We start from the raw sequence: 12,133 nt of genomic DNA on the forward strand, positions 1-12,133 counted from the left end.
AAGTAGCAATGCCAACAATACCAACTTTTTGTCTGTTCATTTGATTTTCTGTCCTTCTAATTTTAATTTTCAATACATATGAACAAATATATTTTCAGTAAAAAGAAATCAAAGCATTAAAGATTTTTTTAATGTTTATTTTTGAGAGAGAGAGAGAGAGCACAAAGAGCACAGGGGCAGAGAGAGGGAGACCGAGAATCCCAAACAGGTTCCATGGTGTCAGCACAGAGCCTGTCAGGAGGCTGAAACTCAAGAATGGTGAGATCGTGACCTGAACCGAAATCAAGAGTCAGACGCTTACCTGACAGCCACCCAGGTGCCCCAAGTCAATAAAGTTTAGACGAAGTTCACCTTGACATCTCCCTCATCTCACCTTCCCCCCGAAATAATCACTGTTATCGCTTGGCTATGTGGCCATCGAGAACTTTTCTATCTATGCACTCACAAGCATACAGCACATTATCTATACTTTAACTGATTATTGTATACTGTACATATTACTACGCAACTTAATCCCCCCCCCCCCAACAGTATGAGGTTGAGTCCTTGTCAGTATAAGGACAGTGCATGATATTTCAGAGATTCCCCTTCTAGGGAACATTCGGGTAGTTTTGATCTTTCACTATTCTGGTGTTGTAGAGAACATATTCATATTCACTCTTTGTGTACAATGCAAGTGTTTTCTCTGGTGGATTGCTAGAAATCAAATTTCCAGGTCAAAGATAGACATCTGTAAAATTTCAACCGATCCCATTAAATTAACCTCTAAAAATTTTATACTCAGACCCACAGTGTATGAATGTGGATCTACGGCCCTACATCCTTACAGAATTGGTAATATCAATCTTTTAAGTTTTTGTGATGTGTGAGAAGTTACTGTAGGTCATTAATTGTAAAAATATTGATTGGACGCCTACTATGTGTCAGTCGCCGTCTGGACACTAGAATTCAGCAGTAATGAAAAAGACAAGGCCCCACCTTCATGCAGTTTGCATGCTAGTAGGGGAGAGAGATGAGAAACAGATGAATAATAAAGATATATCTGGCAATGAGAAAAGGTGGTGAGAAATAGTTGGATTCCAGGTATATTTGAAGATAGAGATGAGAGGATAATGGATAAATTCAATGTAAAGCCAGTGGGAGGGTCAAAATTATTCCAAGTTGGGAGCATAGGAGCTCAATGGAAGCAAAGAGACACGAAAGTTGAATGGGTTAAGTACAGTTGGGGGTGAGGAGGGACCCAGAGTTCACTATAGACTTTAGGTATGAGATATCCAGTGGGAAGGGCAAATAGGTACCTGGATATAGACATTCAGGGAAAGGTTTGGATTGAAGGTCTCAATTTGGGAGTCATCAACACAGAGACAATACTCAAAGCTATGTATAAGACCACCAAAGAGTGAGGGAGAATCGAGGGCCATGAATGGAGATCACAGGCACTCAAGAAGGTTCTATACCTGCACCCTGATTGGTGTTTGTCCTAACATAAATTCAACTTGTTTGTGAGGTATTAACATTTTTATATTTTGCTAGAATCAACTCACTTTTATTTAGCATTTCACATCTAAACATGGAAGACTGGATTATAATTTTTCTTATAATGTCCTTGTCAGGTTTTGATATCATGGGCAAACAGTGGTTTGGTTGGGAAGTATTTCCTTTTTTCCCCAATTCCCTTAAAGCATTTGTGTAGACTGTTATTTTTTTCTTAAAATGGTGAAAAGTCAGGGTGCCTGGGAGGCTCAGTTGGTTAAGCATCCGACTCTTGACTTCAGCTCAGGTCATGATCTCATGGTTCGTGGGTTCGAGCCCCACATCAGGCTCCACACTATCAGTGTGGAGCCGCTTAGGATTTTCTCTTTCCTCTCTCTGCCTCTCTCTCTCTCAAAATAAATAAGTAAAGATTCAAAAAAACTGGTGAAAAGGCACCAGTAAAGGTAAATGGGCCTAGTGTTTTCTTTATAGGAAGATTTATTATTTTTTAAGAGATTCATTGAGGTATAATTGATATATAAAAAACTACATTTATTTAAGGTATACAATTTGATAAATTTTGACATAGGTATAACCCATGAAACCATGACCACAGTCAAAATAATGAGTATTCTTATCACCCCCAGAAGTTTTTTCATGCTCCTTGGGAATCCCTCCCTCCTACTCTTCCTTTCCCTTACAAATCCACATAACTGTTGATGTGTGTATTGTATTTACTTAAAGATTTTATTGAAATCTCTTGCCCATTTGTTATTGAGTTGTTTTCTTATTATTGAGTTTTGAGAGTTCTTTATATATTCTGGTACAAGTCTTATCTGATAGGAGATTTGCAGATATTTTCTCCTAGTCTGTGGCTTATGTGTTGGCTCTCTGAGCAGTGGCCTTCTAAGAACAGAAGTTCTTAATTTTGATAAAGTCCAAATTATCAATTTATCATTAGAATTCTGAAAATTGGAGCGCTTGGGTGACTCAGTCAGTTAAGCATCTGATTTCAGCTCAGGTCATGATCTCGCAGTTCGTGGGTTTGAGCCCGCGTCAGGCTCTTTGATGACAGCTCAGAGCCTGGAGCCTGCTTCGGATTCAGTGTCTCCCTCTCTCTCTCTGCCCCTCCGCCCACTCATGCTCTGTCTCTCTCTCTCTCTCAAAAATAAATAATAAACATTAAAAAAAATTTTTAAGGAATTCTGAAAATTATTGCTTCATATATTTTGAGGTCATATTATTAGGTAAAAAATAATTTTTAATTTTTGTATCTTCCTTGTGAATTGACCATTTTATCGTTAGGAAATGACAATCTAATGCTTATGACTTGTAGTACTTTTTGCTTTAAAGTTTCATGGTTATTTCCTCTGGACTGGCAAATCCCTCGGGGCAAAAGTGATTGTGAGTGCTGGGTTCTTCCTCCTCACCTTTTCTGAGGCCAAATAATGTCTTACTAGTCTGTTAACCTCGTCAATTCTTCTGTAAAAAGATTTTTCTTTTGATTTTTTTCCAGTGTTTTAACGGTCTTCAGCAGAATGGTTGGTCTGAATTCTGTTGGCTGCTTGTCTTTTGAATTTCCACCTACCACATTGCTAAGCTATCTTTTTATTTCTAAAAATCATCTATGAACATTTGGATTTTCTATGTAGACAACATCTACATAGATCATCTGTAAATACTTTCAGGCTTTATGTATTCCTTTCAAACTTTTGCATCTATAACTATTTGTCTTATCACACTAGATAAGACCTTTAATATAATATTAAATAGAAGTACTAACATTGAAAATCCTTGCTTTGTTCCTGAATTTAAAGCAAATGCTTTTAGGATCTTACTTAAGATGAATTTCTGTAGGTTTTTATTGGATACTTTCAATTGTTTCAAGGAAGTTCCATTCCTACTTTGTTAAAAGATTTTTTTTCTTTCAATATCTTCACTTTTGGGTTTGGAGGAGATAAGTTAAATAGGTGATGGGGATTAAGGAGTGCACTTGTTGCGATGAGCACAGATATCTATCTTTGCATTTGATTTATTAATATCAAATCTTCAAATAAAATATTTCTTTTAGCTACTCTTATGATTTATTTTGAATATATATCTTTGAATAGTACTTGAGTTTAATTTTTGTGCATCCATTTAGAAGAACCCATGGTTTTCTTCCTTTACTCTGTTAATGTGATGAGTTGTTTTTTCTGACGTTCACTTACTGTTGCATTCCTGTGATAAATCCAACTTGGACATGTTGTATCTTTTCTATATTTTCTAAAATTGCCATACTCAATTTGCTAGCATATTTTAAAGGAATTTATTGTCTATGGTTATGGGTGGGATAACCTTACAATTTCTTTTTTCCCCGTTGTCCTTATTTTGTTGTACACAGTTCACTGAGTTTTTAGGGTGTTTTTCTCTTTTTCAGTGCTCCAGAATAATTTGCATAAGATTCAGATTATTTACTTCCTGAAAATTTAGTGGTAACAGCTTTCAAAACCATTAACTTTGTTAGATGTGTTACAGAATTTTTTTTAACGCTAATTCAATTTCTTTAGAAGTTATAAAACTCGGGCGTCTGGGTGGCTCAGTTAAGCATCTGACTTCGGCTCAGGTCACGATCTCCCCGTTCATGAGTTCAAGCCCCACGTTGGGCTCTGTGCTGACAGCTCAGAGCCTGGAACCTGCTTTGGATCCTGTGTTGCCCTCTCTCTCTGCCCCTCCCCCTCTCACACTCTCTTACTCTTTCAAAAATAAACATTAAAAAAATTTTTTTTAAGTTTTAAAACTCTTGTTTCCATTTCTTTTGTTGTCAATTTTTGTTCACTTTATTTTTCTAGATACTTATTCATTTCATTTAAGTTACTGAGTTCATTAGCATATATTTAGTCGAGTCTTCAGTTAATGTCTTTTTTTTTCCCCCCCCAGTAAGAGTTTTCAATAGGAAGCTACCAAATTCCTTTGCCACAGTTTCTGGCCAATATCTGAGCAATGAATAGCTCCAGAAAGTGCTTCAAAAATATTTGCATAGGGGCACGTGGGTGGCTCAGTGGGTTAAGCAACCAACCGTTGATATTGGCACAGATCAGCTATCTCAGACTTATGGAATGGAGCCGCGTGTGGGGCTCTGCACTGACATTGCAGAGTTCGCTCGGGATTCTCTCTCTCCCTCTCCCTCTCCCCTGCTGGTGCTCTCTCTATCAAAGAGTAACAACATTTATATAACTCAGCTGTTGCAAAGCAAATATTGGTTTTATTTTAACAATTAAAAGAAATTTGAGGCACCTGGGTGGCTCAGTCAGTTGAGCAACCGACTTTGGCTCAGGTCATGAATTCAGGGTTGGTGAGTTTGAGCCCCACATTGGGCTCGTTGCTGACAACACAGAGCCTGCTACAGATCCTCCGTTTCCCTCGCTCTCTGTCCCTCCCCTGCTCACACTCTCTCTCAAAAATAAGTAAACATTAAAATAATTGACAGAAATGATTGCAGTTTAAACAGTCTTACCAGAAAATTAGTATTGCCAGTGAAAGTTGGAAACAACTTAGGAGTAGAAGCTGGAACTCCTATAATTTCTTCATTGCCCCTTTATTTACAGTCTATCCAAATATGACTCACTAATGTTATTCATTTGTTTGTTTAGCTGAAGTATGATTAACATACAATATTATATTCATTTCAGGTGTGCAACATAATGATTCAACAATTCTGTATATTACTTATTACCACAGTAAGGGCAGTCTCCACATGTCAGCAGGCAACATCATTACAATATTACTCACTGCGTTCCCTGTGCCATACTTTTCATCTCCATGACTTCTTTATAACTGGAAGTTTATACCTCTTAATTCCCTTCATCTAGTTTATTCATCCCCTACCCACCCACTTCTCTCTGGCAACCATCAGTTTGTTCTTTGTATTTAAGGGTCTGGTTTTGTTTTGTTTTTTAGATTCTACATATAAGTGAGGTCAGATGGCATTTGACTTTCTCTGACTTATTTCACTTAGCATAATACCTTCTAGTCCATCCGTGTTGTCACAAATGACAAGATCACATTCTTTTTTTATGGCCGTGTAATATTTCATTGTATGTATTTCCCACAACTCAATAGACTTATCCATTCATCTGTCAGTGGACACTTAGGCTGCTTCTATGTCTTGGCTATTGGAAATAATGCCGCGATAAATATAGGAGTACATGTATCTTTTTGAATTAGCGTTTTCATTTCCTGGGGGTAAATAGTAGTAGAATTGCTGACTCCTATGGTGTTTCTTTTTTTAATTTTTTTTGAGGAAGCTTCACCTTGTTTTCTGGGGTGGCTGCACCAATTCACATTCCCACTGACAGTGCAAAGGGTTTTTTTCCCCTCCGCATCCTCACCAACACTTGTTATTTCTTGTCCTTTTGATTCTAGCTATTCTGACAGGTAATATCTCATTGTGATTTTGATTCGCATTTTGATTCTAGCTATTTTGTCAGGTAATAACTCATTGTGATTTTGATTTGCTTTTCCCTGGTGATCAGTAGTGTTGAGAATATTTTCATGTGTCGTTGGCCTGCTGTACATCTTCTCTGGAAGAATGATGATTCAGGTCCCTTGCCCATTTTTTTTTTTTTAATTTTTTTTTTCAACGTTTATTTATTTTTGGGACAGAGAGAGACAGAGCATGAACGGGGGAGGGGCAGAGAGAGAGGGAGACACAGAATCGGAAACAGGCTCCAGGCTCTGAGCCATCAGCCCAGAGCCTGACGCAGGGCTCGAACTCACGGACCGCGAGATCGTGACCTGGCTGAAGTCGGACGATTAACCGACTGCGCCACCCAGGCGCCCCCCTTGCCCATTTTTAAATCAGATTCTTTGTTTCTTTGGTGTTGATTTGTATATTTTGGATATTAACCCCTTATTGGACATATCATTTGCAAGTATCTTTTCCCCTTCAGTAGGTTGCCTTTTCATTTTGTTAATGGTTTCCTTTGCAATGCAAAAGCTTTTTATTTTACTGTAGTCTCAATAGTTTATTTTTACTCTTTTTTCAATTGCCCAAGGAGACATGTCTAGAAAAATGTTGTTATAGCCACTGTCAGAGAAATTACAGCCTGTGTTGTCTTCTAGTTTTATGTTTTAGGGCTCAAGTTTATGTGTTTAATCCATTTTGAATTTATTTTTGTGTTTGGTGTAAAAAAGTGGTCCTGTTTCGTTCTTTTGCATGTAGCTGTCCAGTTTTCCCTTCATTGTTTATTGAAGACACTGTCTTTTCCCTGTGGATATTTTTGCCTTCTTTGTCATGCATTAAGTGGCCATGTAAGCATGTGTTTCTTTCTGGGCTGTCTATTCTGTTCCATTGATCTAAGTGTCTGTGCGCCAGTACCATACTGTTTGGATTACTGCAGCTTTGTAATATATCTCGAAATCTGGGATTGTGATATCTCCAGCTGTGTTGTTTTTTCTCAAGATTGCTTTAGATATCTTGGGTCTTTTCTGGTTCCATACAAATTTTATTTTAATTTTTTTTTTCATTTTATTTATATGAGAGAGAGAGAGAATGCCAGTAGGGGAAGGGCAGAGAGAGAGGGAAAGAGAATCCCAAGTAGGGTCAGCACTGTCAGTGCAAAGCCCAATGCAGGGCTTGATCCCATGACCCTGGGATCATGACCTGAGCTGAAATCAAGAGTCAGGCTCAACCGACTGAGCCACCCAGGCACCCCCATACAAACTTTAGTATTTTTGTTCTAGTTAAGTGCAAAATGCTGTTGTTATTTTGATAGTAGTTGCATTGAATCTGTAGATTGCTTTGAGTAGTATGGACTTTTTACCAATATTAATCTTCTAATCCATGAGCATGAAATATATTTCCATTTGTTTGTGTCCTCTTTAATGTCTTTCATCAATATCTTTTAGCTTACAGAGTACAGGTCTTTTACCACCTTGGTTAAATTTATTCCTAGGCATTTGAATATTCTTGCTGTACAAGTAAATAGAATTGCTTTCTTAATTTCTCTTTCTGCTACTTGAAATATATTCTGTGTATAGAATGCAATCGATTTCTGGGGTGTCTGAGTGCTCAGTCAGTTGAGCATCTGACTTGATATTGGCTCCAGTCGTGATCTCATGGTTGTGAGATTGAGCCCCACGTTGGGCTCCGTGCTGAGTGTGGAGCCTACTTGGGATTCTCTCTCTCCATTGCTCTCTGCCCTTACCCCGCTCTTTCTCAAATTAGATACAGAAACTTTTTTTTTTTTAATGTCTATTTTTGAGAGAGAGAGTGTGAGCAGGGGAGGGGCAGAGTGGGGATGGGGGTGGGGAGCAGGGACAGGATCTGAAGTGGGCTCTGCACAGACAGCAGTGAGCCTGATTGGGCGGGGGGGGGGGGGGGGGGCGGGGGGGGGGGGCTCGAACTCACTGTGAGATCACGACCTGAGCCGAAATCAAGAGTTAGATGCTTAACTGACTGAACCACTCAGGCGCCCCAATAGCTTTTTCCTTTTTTATTAAGTAATCTCTATGCCCAACTTGGGGCTCAAACTCATGACCTTAAGACCAAGAATCACACACTCTACTGACTGAGCCAGGTGGGCACCCCTCTAGTGTTATTACATTAATAATAGCTATCAACATTTTTTCTGCAAGTTTTTTTTTTTTTAATGTTTGTTTATTTGAGAGAGAGAGAGGCGGGGGGAGGAGACAGCAAGCAAGCGCTCAATCAGGAGACAGGCAGAGAGAGAGGGAGACACAGAATCTGAAGCAGACTCCAGGCTCTGAGCTGTCAGCACAGAGCCTGATATGGGGCTCGAACCCACAAACCCATGAATTGTGAGATCATGACCTGAGCCAAAGTTGTACGCTTAACCAACTGAGCCACCCAGGCACCCCTCCCCAAGTTTTTCTGTTGAATGTTTTAATGTCTCCTGGACAAAATGGAAATGGATTGAAAGACCAGTTGTATTTTTATTTTTACAAGGAATTTATAATTTGGAAAATTTTTCTAAAGTGGTGGTAATTTACATTCCCACCAACTACATTAAGAAAGTTTTAATCGTGCCAGCATTAACATCTTTTGAATTCTGTCTGTTCTACTGAATACAAGTACTATCTTGTGATTTAAATTGGCACTTCCATGATGACTAATGATGTTGAGCACTTTTACATGTATTTATTTTTCATATTTTCATCCTTTATGAAGTACCTATTCAGGATTTTTGCCCATTTTAAAACTGGATTGTTTGCTTTTTATTATTGAGTTGTGGTTCTTTACATATTCTGGACACAAGTCCTTTGTCAAGCATACGATTTGTGGATATTTTCTCCCAATCTGAGACCTGGCTTTTCATTTTCTTTTGAAGTTTATTTATTTTGAGAGAGAGAGAGAGAGAGTGAGAGAGAGAATCCCAAGCAGGCTTCACACTGTCAGCACCAAGCCTGATGTGGGGCTCCGACTCAGAAACTGCGAGATCATCACCTGAGCTGAAATCAGTCGATGCTTAACCCACTGAGCCACCCAGGCGCCCCTTGCCTTTTCATTTTCTTAATGGTGTCTTTTGATAAAAGTTCTTGATTTGGATGAAGTCTAATCCATTTTTTCCTTTATTGGTTATCCTAAAAAATCTTTGCCAATCCCCAAATCATGAATATGTTCTTTCATGCTTTCTTGTAAAACCCTCATGGATTTAGCTTTTACACTTAGGTCTATATGATCCACATGGTATTAATTTTTGTGTTTGGCATGAGGTTGTAGGGGGTCAAGGTTTTTTGGTTTCGTTTTAATGGATATCCAGATGTTTCAGAACCATGTTAAAAATACTTTCTACATTAAAGAGATTTGGTGCCTCTGCCAAAAATCAATTGACCATTACATGTAGGTGTTCATCTAGGCTCTTTTTGTACTGATTTTTTCTCCCTGCGGTAGGTAATATCACATGGTTTTGACTACTGTAGTTTTATAGTGAAACAAAGTTCGGTAGTGTATATCCTCCAGTTTTGTTATTCTTAAAAGATTATTTTGACAACTTTAGCTCCTTTGCATTTCCATGTGAATTTTAGGTTAGCTTCTAAATTCTAGTTTAAGAAAAATAAAAATAGAAGTGTTGAGCTTGAACATCTCTGCCTTGTTCTTGACCTTAGGAGTGAAGTATTATACAACGGCACTTTTTATATATGCTCTTTACCTGGTTAAGGTAATTCTTATCTATTTCCAGTTTGCTGAGGCTTTTAAATTTTCATTTTAATTCCAGTATACTAGTTTGCTGAGCTTTTAAGATCATAAGTGGTTATTGCATCGTCAAATACTTTTTCTCTGTGTAGAGGGGATATGATTTTAGTCCTTTGTTGATATAGTTCATTATGTTGATTACAAATGTAAAACCAACTTTGGCCTCCTTTGACAACTCCTTGGTTGTGATGTATTATGCTTCTTATATACGAGTGGAGTTTATTTTCTAATATTTTATTATTAAAGACTTCGCATCTATGGTCATGAAATGGTCTGTTGTTTTTTGTTTTTTTTTTTTCTTTCCTTTTGCCTCTAATATTAGGGCATTATGGGTGAGCCTCAATACCACGACTTGAAAAGTACCTCCTTCTATTCTTTCTCGAGAAGTCTATTTAAGATTGATATTTTCTTAAATGTTTTACAAGGTGCCACTAATCTTCTGGGATAGTACTTTTATTTGTAGGAGGTTTTTAAAATATAAATTCCTTTTTTAAGATACAGGGCAAATAAATTTGAGTCCATCTTAAATTTTTTTCAAGGAATTTGTCCAATTATAAAACTTAATGACTTAATCATAATGTTAATATCCTTTTAAAGATCTGTAGCGTTTATAACTGATAGTCCATTTTTCATTCCTGACATTGGTAATTTGTGACTTCTCTCTCTTCTTGATTGGTCCTGCTAAGTGTCTACCAAGTTTGTTAATTTTTCAAAGAACCAAATTTTGGCTTAGGTAAAATTTCTCTTTAGTTGTCTCTTATTGCTTTCTGCTCTTAGTTTGCTTTCTTTCTTTCAGCTTACTTGGGCTTAAATTGCTCATTTTATCCCTTTAGTTTCTTCAGGTAGAAATTTAGATGTTAAGCCTTCTTCCTAAACATTTTAAGCTAATTTTCCAAGCACTATTTAACTGCATCCCATAGATTTTATTTGTATTTTGTTATTCAATTCCAACTATTTTCTAATGTCCTTTGTGATGGACTCATAGGTTATTTAGAAGTATATATGACTTTTTAGTGTTATTTTCTAGATATTGTACTGTATTGACTGATAGAATTCCTTGCACAGGGTCCAGTCATCTGAAATATTGAGATTTGTTTTATGACCCATCATGTAGTCTGTCTTGGTGAAAGTTTCACATGCATCAGAAGAACTGCTGAGTAGCGTCCCATAAATTTCAGTTAAGGTAGTTGATCACTCAGATCACCTGCTCCTACCGATTTTAAAAAATACATCCTATCGATTCCTGAGGGGTGTTAAAATGTCAAACTATGGTTGTGACCTTGTCTACTTCTACCTTTTGGTTTTTGCTGTATTTTAAAAGTTCTGCTAGGTGCATAATTATTCCTTACTGATACATTTTCCCTCTCCCCTAATCATTATGAAATGTTTTTAGTCCTAATACTCGTCTTTTGTCTTAAAACAGTCACTCCAAGTTAGTGCTCGCATGGTCTATCTTTTCCCATCCTTTTTCCTTCAACAACTATTTGTATTTAGCATCTCTTTTTCAAAGAATTTTTTTAATGTTTAAGAGAGAGACAGACAAGGGAAGGAGGGGCTGAGAGAAGACAGGATCTTAAGCAGGCTCTGCACTGTCAGTGCAGAGACCATGCAGGGCTTGAATTCAAGAACTGTGAGATCATGACCTGAGCCGAAGGCAGATGCTTGACTGACGGAGCCCCCATACACCCCTAGCACCTCTCCTTTTCAGTCTGACAATCTCTGCCTTGTCATTGGGAGTATTTGGTTACTTACATTCATTAGAATTATTGGTACTGTTAGATTTAGTGGATATTCTTGACTTCTTCCTGTCTTTTAAGGATTTCTTTGCTTTTACTTAAATCTATTTGCTCTTGGTATTTGTTTTCTATTGCTCTCATAGGTTTTTGTTTTTGTTACTCTTCCCTGTCTTCCTTTGGTATACTCAAATACTTTTCAGTGTTCCATTTTCATTCTTGTAAGCAGCTCTGGCTATATGCTTTCACATTGTTTTTTACTAGAGGCTGCAGGGGTTAGAACATGCATCTTTATTACAATCTACTATTAAACTACTTTACACTAAGATTTATGAACCTTCCAACAGCATAGTTCCATCTACCCGCACCCTCTGTAATACAACTGTGGCTAGCAAACAGTTCATTTCAGACCATTGAAAACTAGGTAATACACAGATACTGTTTTCTATTTTTGCTCACACCAGTACAGGGCCTTTGGGGTATTCAAATTGCACAGAAGCTAAGGGAAGAGACGTTTGACCAGGACACTTGATATTCTTCTTTGTTCAAAGATTTTTCTAGGGGAGCCTGGCTGGCTCAGTTGGAAGACATGGGACCCTTGTTCTCAGGGTTGTGAGTTCAAGCCCCATGTTGGGTGTGAAGACCACTAAAAAAAAAATAACTTCATCTAGAAAATTTTTAATCTGTGCATCCAATATCAGATTAATGGACACTGAATTATGCAAACTCT

This window comes from Puma concolor, chromosome D2 (genome assembly GCF_028749965.1).
Source record: "Puma concolor isolate L17-30 chromosome D2, mPumCon1.1.hap2, whole genome shotgun sequence".
Lineage (NCBI taxonomy): Eukaryota > Metazoa > Chordata > Mammalia > Carnivora > Felidae > Puma > Puma concolor.